Genomic DNA, 11,000 nt, shown 5'->3' with positions numbered 1-11,000 from the left:
AAATTAATTACACATTTATTACATTCTGACATAGATATCACTTCAAAATTAACTAAATTTCTTTACTTTTTAAAGATCAAGAAGGGCAAGTAGCTTCAGAAAATTCCTTCCCCAGAAATGGAAAACCCACTAGTCTTTAAGGGACATATAGGTGCCTCAAATTTAAATGACCCATAAAAACCCAACTGGGTAACCATATATGAAAACCAACAACTATAATCTGTAGTAGTGTACTCGTCATCTTTTCACCATTTGACTAAAATACCTGACATAAACAACTTAGCAGAGGATTTATCTTGGCTTACAGTTTCACATTGCTAAGGAACTGTAGTTCACTTTATGGAAGCCAGAAAGCAGAGAGAGATGAAGGGACTTGGGACTAGAGATAGCCCCTAAGGACACTTCATTCAAGTAGGTTCCACCTCCTACAATTTCTACCACTTGCCATTAGTTCACTCAGATTATTAATTCTTTGATGAATTAATCCACTGATAACATTAATGCCCTCATGATCCAATCACTTCCTCAAAGCCCCATCTCTGGACATTGCTACTTTGGGAACCAAGACTTTAACACATGAGACTTTTGGGGAGCATTTTAGACACAAACCATAACAATTAGGATATAATAGCAGGAGAATTCCCCACCAATATAATAATGACAAAACTGTAGGAGTCTTCAAACAGTGATCCATAGGTTATGGATATCATTATTACCAAGTTCCATAGGAGACTAACAATGTGTCCCTAAAGTTCTGATAGTTCCTTCATATACTCTAAATTCTTCAATTTGCTCTCGGATCATTAGAACATTTCATTTTCTACAGGAATATAAATATAGTAGTGTCTTTACTAATTTCCTACACTTGGTTCTTCACAAAAAATACAATCATGTGTCCTTGACACTACAATATTTTATATTAAAGTGATCTTTGGGCTTCCTTCCTAAACTTGAAACATTTTAAACAGGCTTAAAATTGATGGTGATACTTTAGTATCACAAGAGGCAAGCTAAGGGAAAAGGCAGCATTTTCACATCATGCTAGTTCATTCTTCCAGTATTCTACTTTCTTGCATTTTGATTTTAGAGGACAACTGACCAATATTTGATGGTTTTGATATTTGATAGTTTGTCTTAGTGTCAAACAATAGATACCACAAACTGAGCTCAAAACTCTGGGCTTACCCCTGCCTCGCGTGCAGTTAATTTCTCCTTTTCTCCTTTTCAACTCACCTCTCAAAGGTAATAGATCTCACCATTTCACATTTGACTTCTTTTTTTCCTTTACTATTTTCATATACTTTCAGGTCAATAGTTTTCAGACTTTCTGATAAGAATTAGAAAACTACTTACACCAAGACACAATTTACTGATAGCTATGAGTTCATAACTGAAACAAAAAAAAGCTTTATAGCACAAAATTACTATTTATCACATGTGGCAATACTTATCTTTTCTATTCTACTCTATCCTATTTCTTTAAAAATTCTGGTCACATATCACTAAGTTAATTTTATAATGCATGGATTATCCAAAATATTTCATTAGTATTTGTCTCCATTTAAATGAATAATGTTTATTTGAAACATTACATGCAACAAAATAAACTATCTTTGCCAGTCCACCACTCGCCTGCATGCTCATTTGTTACCTCCGTCAGCTTTGCCATTGTAGTTAGCAGCAACATCATTCTTCCAGAAATTTGAGCCTACAATGTCATCCTTGATTCTAAGCTTCCTTCAGCTGCTCTTATTTTACATAAAATGTATTGTTTCTAAACTGTATCCCCAATCAGATCACTTGTCAGTCTCCACAGCTTCTCCCATAATCCATGTAAAACCAACTACTTCTGCTCAGACCACCATAGAAATCCTACAACTAGTCTTCCTGCTTTTGTTTGTAGAAACTTTATAATCTATTTCTCTTTCTGTTTTTCTTTTTCCTTTTTTTTTTGCACAAATGTATTCATGGGGAAGTGTTATAGAGTCTGTTTCATCCCTAGAGCATACAAATTACTCTAAAAGTACAGAAGCAAATGATTTCATAAGGTATCTAGTGAATTCAGGTCACTCACATCCCTCTCCTTTCCCAGGGTCTTCCCCTTGCACTTAGAATGGCATCTTCTTTCTCTGTACTAATATCATAATATGTGGTGATTGACAATCACCAAACATACTGTCTTCTTTCTGATTCTCCTTTAGATCAGTCAAATGCATTCCTGCCTCGGGATTTTTGGTCTTGGCTGACATACTTTGATCTCTTGAGGGAAATCTCTACCTTGAGGCATTGCAAGTCTGAAACCCTCTCTTCTCATTTAAATGTCTCATCTATAGAAGGATCTTACCTGAGTTTGTAAACACATAATTCTTTATTTCATTAAATTATTTTTATTTTCTGTACAGATTTGATTAATATTTGAAATTTCATTTTTAAATCATTTTATAATTTTTTATGGGCTTACATTCTGTTTTCTAACACTAGAATGTAACATATACTAGGACAGGGATTTTGTCTTTTTGTTCACATCTATATCCCCATTATTCAAAATCATAACAAAATCAATGAACTATGTTGATTGATTAAACTATCAGGCTTAATCATATGTTGATTAAATCAATATGTAACTATGCAAGTGATGGAATAGGTTGAGTGATTGGATTATCCTATATAAAAAAACCCAAAAAAAATATTTTTCAAGTGCCTATGTTATACTTGTGTAAACTGTGGATTTATAACACTCTTCAGAATATTCCCCAGAATGATCATTCATATAATGATATGAGAAGTGTTTTCCAAAGCAAGAAAGGCCCAAATCATTTTGAACTGTGAGTCTCAAGTATTTTTAAAAATTAAATAATCATGAATGATAGTGATAAAATTACTATCATAAAATAGTTTTGTATATGCTACAAAAAGAAATTAACATTTTTATATGTAAAACTTATAGTGATATTGTTTGGAAGAAATGTCTCAAAGTTTAAATTCAAGGTTGGTTGTCACAGTGGGCTCAAGACCAAAGGCAACCTCCTAGAGTTTCTTTGCTATGAGGAGTAGTAAAGCACAGAGCACAGGATGCTATAGAATGAATAACTTGGTAGTTTTTCTTTTACTAACAAGGAGAACCAAGACACATGTTTCCCGCAGTAGTAGGAAAAACTTCCCATAAATTATATGTCCAAAGATATATTTGCTTTAGGAAGAACGAATCCCTAGACTTCTGAGGCATTCAAGCCAGTTTTGATGGTAAGCTGGTTCAGAAGTAATACAGGAGTATAAAAGCAAAGGATGGGTACTTGACTGACATGGATTTTAAATTCTCCTACTTTATAGGCTATAAATAGAACATTCACTTATATCTTTAAGGAATGCTAAATTTTCCACATAATTTTAAACATTTTAACATTTATCTAGTGTCAAACTTCCTACATGTATGACCCTTTGATTCTACTAGTGGATTTATTTGAAATTGTTATTTCTGAAAATACAATACTTCTGGGAATTTATTATTTATTTTAAAAAATTTAGATTTTATCTCCATAGTCTTTGAAGTTTACACTTTATATCCACAGTAACAATCCATACTTTCAGTCTTTACTCTTAATGAAAAACTCAACTTTTTACTAGTAATTTTTATCTAGTATATAAAGCAAGAACTATTCTGGATGTAATTTTGGAAGTTTAATTATACATAACATTTTTTACATTATTAATTATCCATCTATACCAGGGGAAAGTAATTTTTTTTTGTAAAGTGCCAGATGGCAAATATTTCAGGTTTTGTGGACCCTTTGGTCTGCACTACATTTTCACTGTATAGCAAAAGAAGCCATAGACAATATGTAAATGAATAAATGTGGCTGTGTTTCAATAAGGTTTGATTTACACAAACTGGTAGTAGAATACATTTAGCCAGTGGATTGACTCTGTTTTATATTATCATTTAAATACTGCATAATACTTATCTGCATGGATAAATGCTTATATTGATAACTCTTTGGTTGAATATTTTAATTGTTTTCTGCTTTTCTCTCTTGGAAGTAAAAATAAACACATTAGATAAATATATTATTTATAAGAATACATAAAATAAATAATAAATGTATTATTTGTTAAAATAAATTTGATTTCAAAACATTATGTTTCTGAGCTCATTCAGGTTTTGGAATATAGTGATAGTTCACTAATTCTCCTTGCTTCATAGTATCCATTATATGACTACACGACAACTAAATTATTGGTTGACAATATACATGCATTGTTTCTATTGCTATCACAAATAATGCTGTTGTGAACATTGCTAGCACCTCTTTTGGTACTTGACTATAAGAGTAGATAATTATATGCTAGTTGCATGGTGTAGGATATTACTATGTTTAGTTTTTTCTAAAGTATTCCTATATTTACTGTTTTCTAAAGTTATCATTTTTCCAAAGCAGTTAAAGTAATATACCAAAAGTGAAACTGAGTTCCAACAACTCCGAATGATTAACACTACATGGAAGTATAATCATCTTAGCCATTCTGACAATTATAAGCTGAAATTGCACTGATTTTAATTTATATTTCCCTCAGAACTAAAGGTAATGATTGGCTTTTAAATTAGTTAATTAGTTAATTGACTATTGTACTTTGTGAAGTGACTGTTGACATCTTTCCTTCATTTTTCCATTGGATTACCTGCCTTTTATTGATTTGTAGAAATTCTTTATATATTCTAAATATAAGTTCTTTATTACATATATATATATTATATATATATGTATTGATAAAAGATATTCTTAGATTTAAACTAGTCTAACTTGTATTTTTGCATAGTAGATTTCATTGTACTGTTCAAAATATTTTTTCTAACTCCAGTTAGTACATATATTCTATAAAAATTTTATCTGAGGAATATTTAGATGAAATCTGAAAGCTTTAGATTAAATCTACTTATTTTATTCTTAATTTGACTGTATGATTCATACTTACTTTTGGGGGCATAGTGTTAGGTTGGTATTGATATGCTTCCTTTTTCATAGTATATCTAGTGTACCTTGAACCACTATTAAAAATAAAATGTTGTCTTCCCACTGGATTGCTATAGAGACTCAGACAAAGCATTGCCTTAAGTCTATGGGTCTGTGATATATTAAACATATTTATCCTAGTTTATAATTTACTTCTGAGTTTACTGTGCATGCACATTATAAACATAGAATAGTTTAAATAAAACCCATTTTTTCATTGTAATGTCTTTAGAAAATTTTCCTATTTTTAGTGGTTAACAATCTGTATCTTTTCAAGCACACTTTGTGAACCACTTTTTGTATTCCTTAAATTTTGTGCAAATTACTGAAATGTTAGGTTACTTTTTGTTGATACAGGATGTCAAATTTGAGCTCAATTTCACTTCTCTTAATCCTTTCCTCTGCTAATCCAGAAAATATTTAAGTGAGAGCATAGACTGCTTAGAGTGTCCACTGGTTAGGGACTGTGCATTTACCCTGCTTACTCATGTCTAAGGGGAAGGGGTGGTTTGGATCTGAATACGTCCTCCCCACGCCCATTTAAGAATTTTTCTGATATTTTGAAGTTCAGTGGAAGTAAGAGTTGCATAATTTAGTTTATTGCTATTACAATCTTCTCTTTGCTGTTACTGTTCTTTAGATGCCACTAACTGCATGGCAGGAGTTCAAATGCTGGAACTGTCACAGAGTTATTGTGTGAGTCTTTCAGTATCTCTGGGATATGCCCCATTAAGCCCTGTCTTAAGAATAAAGCCCATCCATTCAGACCCAGCCCTGACTCTTAATCGTTTTTTTTTTTCATCCATCAACTCCTGTACTATGTACCCCATAATTTCTTTCCATTGGAGTTTCTTGTCTCCATGTAGGCATGGTTCTTAGTGGGGAGTGAGGGATAAGAAAATGAACTGGAAAAATGATTTAGGATCAGCTATTTCTCTTGAACAACAATGTACCAACACTTCTTACCATGCAAATAACAATAACAACAACAACAACAAAATCCCTGACTCTTCTATTTTTGCCCCTTCTATTCACACTGGAATTTCTAAAGATTCTCCTATAGTTTGGGTTGGGTAATATAGGAACAAATTCAGGAGCAGTGGAAGTTCATTGGATCTACTACTTAGTATTTATCCATCTTGAAAAAACACATAGTTGTACTACTGAAGATATGTGATCCTTAGGGGTAGGGTTCTGGATAGGCACCTTTTCCTCTCTATTGCCAGTGAGAAGTATAGTAACAAAAATGGTGTACTCTCCACCAAGCTAACAACTGTTTCCTTCCTCAGTTCTGCAATACACAGATTGGATGTGGTAAACTGGATGCTTGCTATGGATAAGCTGATTCAACTCCATGAATATAAAGAGGAAGCTGTCATTCATTGTTGATCACTTAATTAGGATGTTCATATAATTAGCATATTTTCCTAGACTTGGACATTGATTCTAATGTAATATGAAATGTCCTACTAGAGACTCTATACTGCATGACGCAATGGAAATCTAGGGAAAAAATTCTATCTTCCTTTTTCTCTTCTGTATGTTTACAATGCAATTATTTCTATCATCCTCTTGTCCTTTCTTGCCAATTTCACTTGATAACTCTCACTAACTCTTCATATTTCTGCTTAGACATTACCCCCTATGACCCTTTTCTTCATCAGTTTTAGGTTAAGTGTTAAGTTACCCTACTTTTTTTATAATTGTTTCTAGAATATTCTGTTACAGTGTCTTTCTCATATGTTTAAGAGTCTATTCTTCTATTAGTATCAGCTATAACATATGCAGGATTTATTGCAAATGAAAATGTTGGAGCCTTCAGTCAAAATGCTTAAAATTTCCAGCTGGCAACAGCAGAGGACTTAGCCCCATGTGGGGCCCTTCTGTGTATGGGTCCCTGTGCATGCCTCTGAAGTTGTACGTTTTTCGACTGAGTACATTCTTCCCTGGTAACTATACTATTTTCATGACATAGTGTATCCCTGTAAGTATCATGAGGTCTGTAGTAGTTATATAATCAACATTTACATTAATTAAAATTAATAAACTAAAATGTTACCTCTTGAATCACATTTAATTGCATAGGAAAAGCAATATAGAATAAAAAGTTTGGAGACTGACAGTGTGTAGAAATTTAGATAAAGCTGTAGACTTGCAAATCAAAAACCAAGAAAAATTAATGGAAATTAACAATTAATGCAAAATGCAAAAATCAAAATACTGCTTGAGCTATTCAAATAAAATAGGAGAAGCAAGGGGGGACATACTTAATAAAGGCACTATATCATAAAACAGGATTAGAGCAAGCAAAATCTTATTTTGAAAGTTATAAAAAATCAAAGTGAAAAGAAAAATTATATCTTAAAAATAAGAGCACATCATTTAAAATTGTTGTTGCTATTGGTTCTTGAAAGGGAGAAATACATGATTAAATACATCAGGCAAATAATATGTGGATCCCTTTGAAATAAAATGTTAGGCATGGCAGAGAAGGGACTAAAGTAAACTAATTGTCTCCTCAAAAATTTGTAGGGCTAGCAGTACCTAACTAGTCTTTTAGTTCTCAACTTAGGACATGAAAAACACTTTACAGAAATCTTAGCCATTGAACTTTTTCTTCTCTTTGTTACCCATGTCCAGCCCTTTGCATGCAATTTTTTATTGTCATTTCTAGTTTCAGGTTATATATGTCTGTGTCTGGGGACAGAATAGATGCTACTACATTGAGGAGAATTTCTAGCTGGTACATGCACCTTGCATTTTTTTCATCTGTTGCCTAGACCACACTTCATGTATTTTCAGTCTAGCAAAATCTAAATATGATGAATAGTTCTCTACCATCACAGAAAACAGCAGCAATATAGTGGTGGAAATGGTGGTACAATAAGCTGTAAGAAGAGATTTTATTTATTTTTTTTCTCTGAAGGCTATTTTTTACAGAAAATAAATTGTCTTGAGGTTTAGGGTGCTTTCATTTTAATGAGACTTGACCTGTTCCTTTCAAGATTATGCCAACTTCTAGAGTAACTACATTGAAGTTCACCCTGCTATGGTAATTATTATGGAGTGTGTAGTAGAATATTTGTGTTAGAATTGCTACTGTAACATTTATTACCTTGGGTCTTTTCAGAAGTTACAAAAATACTATCTGCATCTTTTTTCTCCTATAAAGCGGTGCTAATAATAAAACTGAGAGCATCTGCCTTCCTGCCTTACAGGTATGCCATGAGGAGTGATTTAAGACATGTATTTTTTTAGAAAATAAACCTTTAATAAGTATTAGCTGTTACTATTAAAATCTTGAGGAATTACCTTTATGTTTTGCTTACCTGCTCAAGAACATAAAGTACCTCTTCTACAAAACCACATGACTCTGTCAAGCCCTCCTCAGCAGATAGAGTTCATTAATCTCATGTCACCTTATCCCTTCAAGTGGCCCTTAGGCTCCTGCCAGCCAGTGTCTCATTGAACATCATCCATCATATTGTCCCTGCCTTTCAAAATCGGTTCAGTTTTGATTCCTTTCTTCTCTCATTGTGTGTTTGTGCCCTTGGATTCTTAAAAAGTCTTTTCTGGTTCCTTCTGACTCAGGTTACTTAACTTTAGGTCCTCTCAACTTTTGAACTTCATTTCCAGATATTGAATTGTGTATATATGCTATTGTTGGTCTATTTTCTTATATAAGTTTTCATGTCATTGAGAGAAAAGATGTCTTTCTTCTTTCATAATCTCTAATTTGCATAAGAGCCTATTATATAGTATAATCAATACTTTGGTGACTGATTTCTCTTATAAACTAGCACACATGTAGAGAATTCTATTTTAACATTTTGTTTACATTTTAGATTTTTCATGTGTTTTTAGAAAACAAAGTGTTTCCTTAACTTACCTAAATAGGCAAATTATTGAGCTTTAAGGGGTAAAATGATAACTTTTGATTCAGCAGATAGGGTAAAAAACCACAGTGAGTGCATCTATCTGCTGTCTCAACAACCTGGCAAGTTCTCCTCCAGAATCTTATCTCAGAGCTCTGAGCATTCCCTTTCCCCCATTTGGTACCAAGGATTGAACCCAGGGTGCTTAGCCACTGAGCCACATCCCCGACCCTTTTTTATATTTTATCTGAGCAGGGTTTTGCTGAGCTGTTTAGTGTCTCACTAAATTGCTAAGGATGGCTTTGAACTCACTATTCTCAATGTAGTAGCATCTATTCTGTCCCCAGAATAGTGAGTTCAAAGCTATCCTTAGCAATTTCAAATGCCTCAGCATTTCAAGATGCTGGTATTACAGGCATGAGCCACCATGTTCCAGCCTCTGAGGATTTATTTATTTTTTTCGGTATTCTTTCCTATGAAGTCCATTGTTCTTTCCTATCCATGAGTTCATAACTCTGCCAAAGAATTGGCAATGAGTCAGAAATATCCATGAAAAAACATGGTCTCAATTAACTGTTAATATTGTGACTGATACATCACACAAGTTGCTGGAATATATTAATTTTATTTAAGGAAACTGCTGTTATATAAATAATAGTCTTCGTGCATCATGAATGGATTTCCAGTTGCTACCTAATTGACCTAATGTCTCAATCTGATTGTAACAGTTATGTACATACTCTTAGATTTATTGCTGAAATGGTGAATCTTGCCTCCAAACAAGAGCACTGGAGGATGAAGTGGCTATAGTACAAAGAGGAAATCATTTTTATTTATCTATCAGTTCAGCTCTAGGGAATAGTGAAATTATTACTAGTAAAAGCTGTTCCACCAAAAGGTCATCGGCTTTACTTTATTAATTTAATGTACATAAAATTATAGTTATAATAGGGCATCTTAAAATTTATTGACCTGCTCAACATAAAGGCAGATGTTAAAAATTACTGAAATGACAGAGCATATTTTTATCTATGGATTTGCAGCTTTGGAAATTTTTAGCAAAATTTGAGAGTGTTGGTGTTTATGTTTGAGTGTGTTCTATTAAAAAAAACACGTATTTGCTGAACTGCTACCAGCTACAAAGAAAAGACAGGATGAAAGAAAAACAAGTGGAAGTAACGTGACCCTCAAAAACACCTGTGAGGAAGATAAATATTTTAAAAGACAGTTAATATAAGGAAATAAAGGTTTTGAGAATGGTTAACATGAGATGATGAACACAGAGGACAAACATTTATCCCACTTTTAGAAGTTTAATTTCCAATGGCTGGAGAAGAACTTTGTTCCATTAACTGGAGATAATGACCTGTCACTTCTGCTTCTTAGCTCTAATGCATCATTTCTCAATAGTGACAAGAACCAACCTGAAGGATTTCTAGATCATGTTGAACTACTTCTGATGACAGAGATCAGGGCTCAGCCCCACCTCAAACACTTCTGTTGCCATGGATTCCAAATTAAATGTTTCTTTGATCAGGGTATAGAGAACCTTGTTCTATTCATCATCATTTAACTGCACAAGCTACAGCATATTTCTCTGATCTTTGTTGCTCCTGACAGCAGAGGAATTGAACATAAAACCGAACACAAATGATTAGAAAACACCACCTGTTCAGTACTTAATACAAAGAGAAAATCATGGTTGTGCTATTTGCAATAGAAATTCATTAGCATTAGCTCAGCTTGTCTTTTGTATTACCAATTATGAAAAGCCTAAGTTACTAAGTGCATAGGATGAAACAGCATGTGACAGATACCTGTTTTCTCTGTGAATTTCCCTCTGAAGATGTCAAGGACGGTGTGTGACTGATGAGGCCACTGTAGACCTGTCTCTAGATCACAACACTTGTTGTTTGGAATATAAAAATAAGAGAAGTTATTTGAAAGTAACAATACATCAATAAAATGTATTACATAGCCCAAAAGATGGCCTGCAAGCACTCAGTTGTGACCTACAGCTATCCTGCTGTAAAGAACAAGAAAAAAATGTGGAGTTCAGCTCAAAATCCAGAATCATATGGATTTGCCTTCTTCTTTTGACCAAAAGTATTTCAAG

The sequence above is a fragment of the Callospermophilus lateralis genome, chromosome 15 (genome assembly GCF_048772815.1).
Source record: "Callospermophilus lateralis isolate mCalLat2 chromosome 15, mCalLat2.hap1, whole genome shotgun sequence".
NCBI lineage: Eukaryota > Metazoa > Chordata > Mammalia > Rodentia > Sciuridae > Callospermophilus > Callospermophilus lateralis.
The sequence above is the reverse complement of the archived record's forward strand: the minus strand, read 5'-3'. Positions refer to the sequence as shown.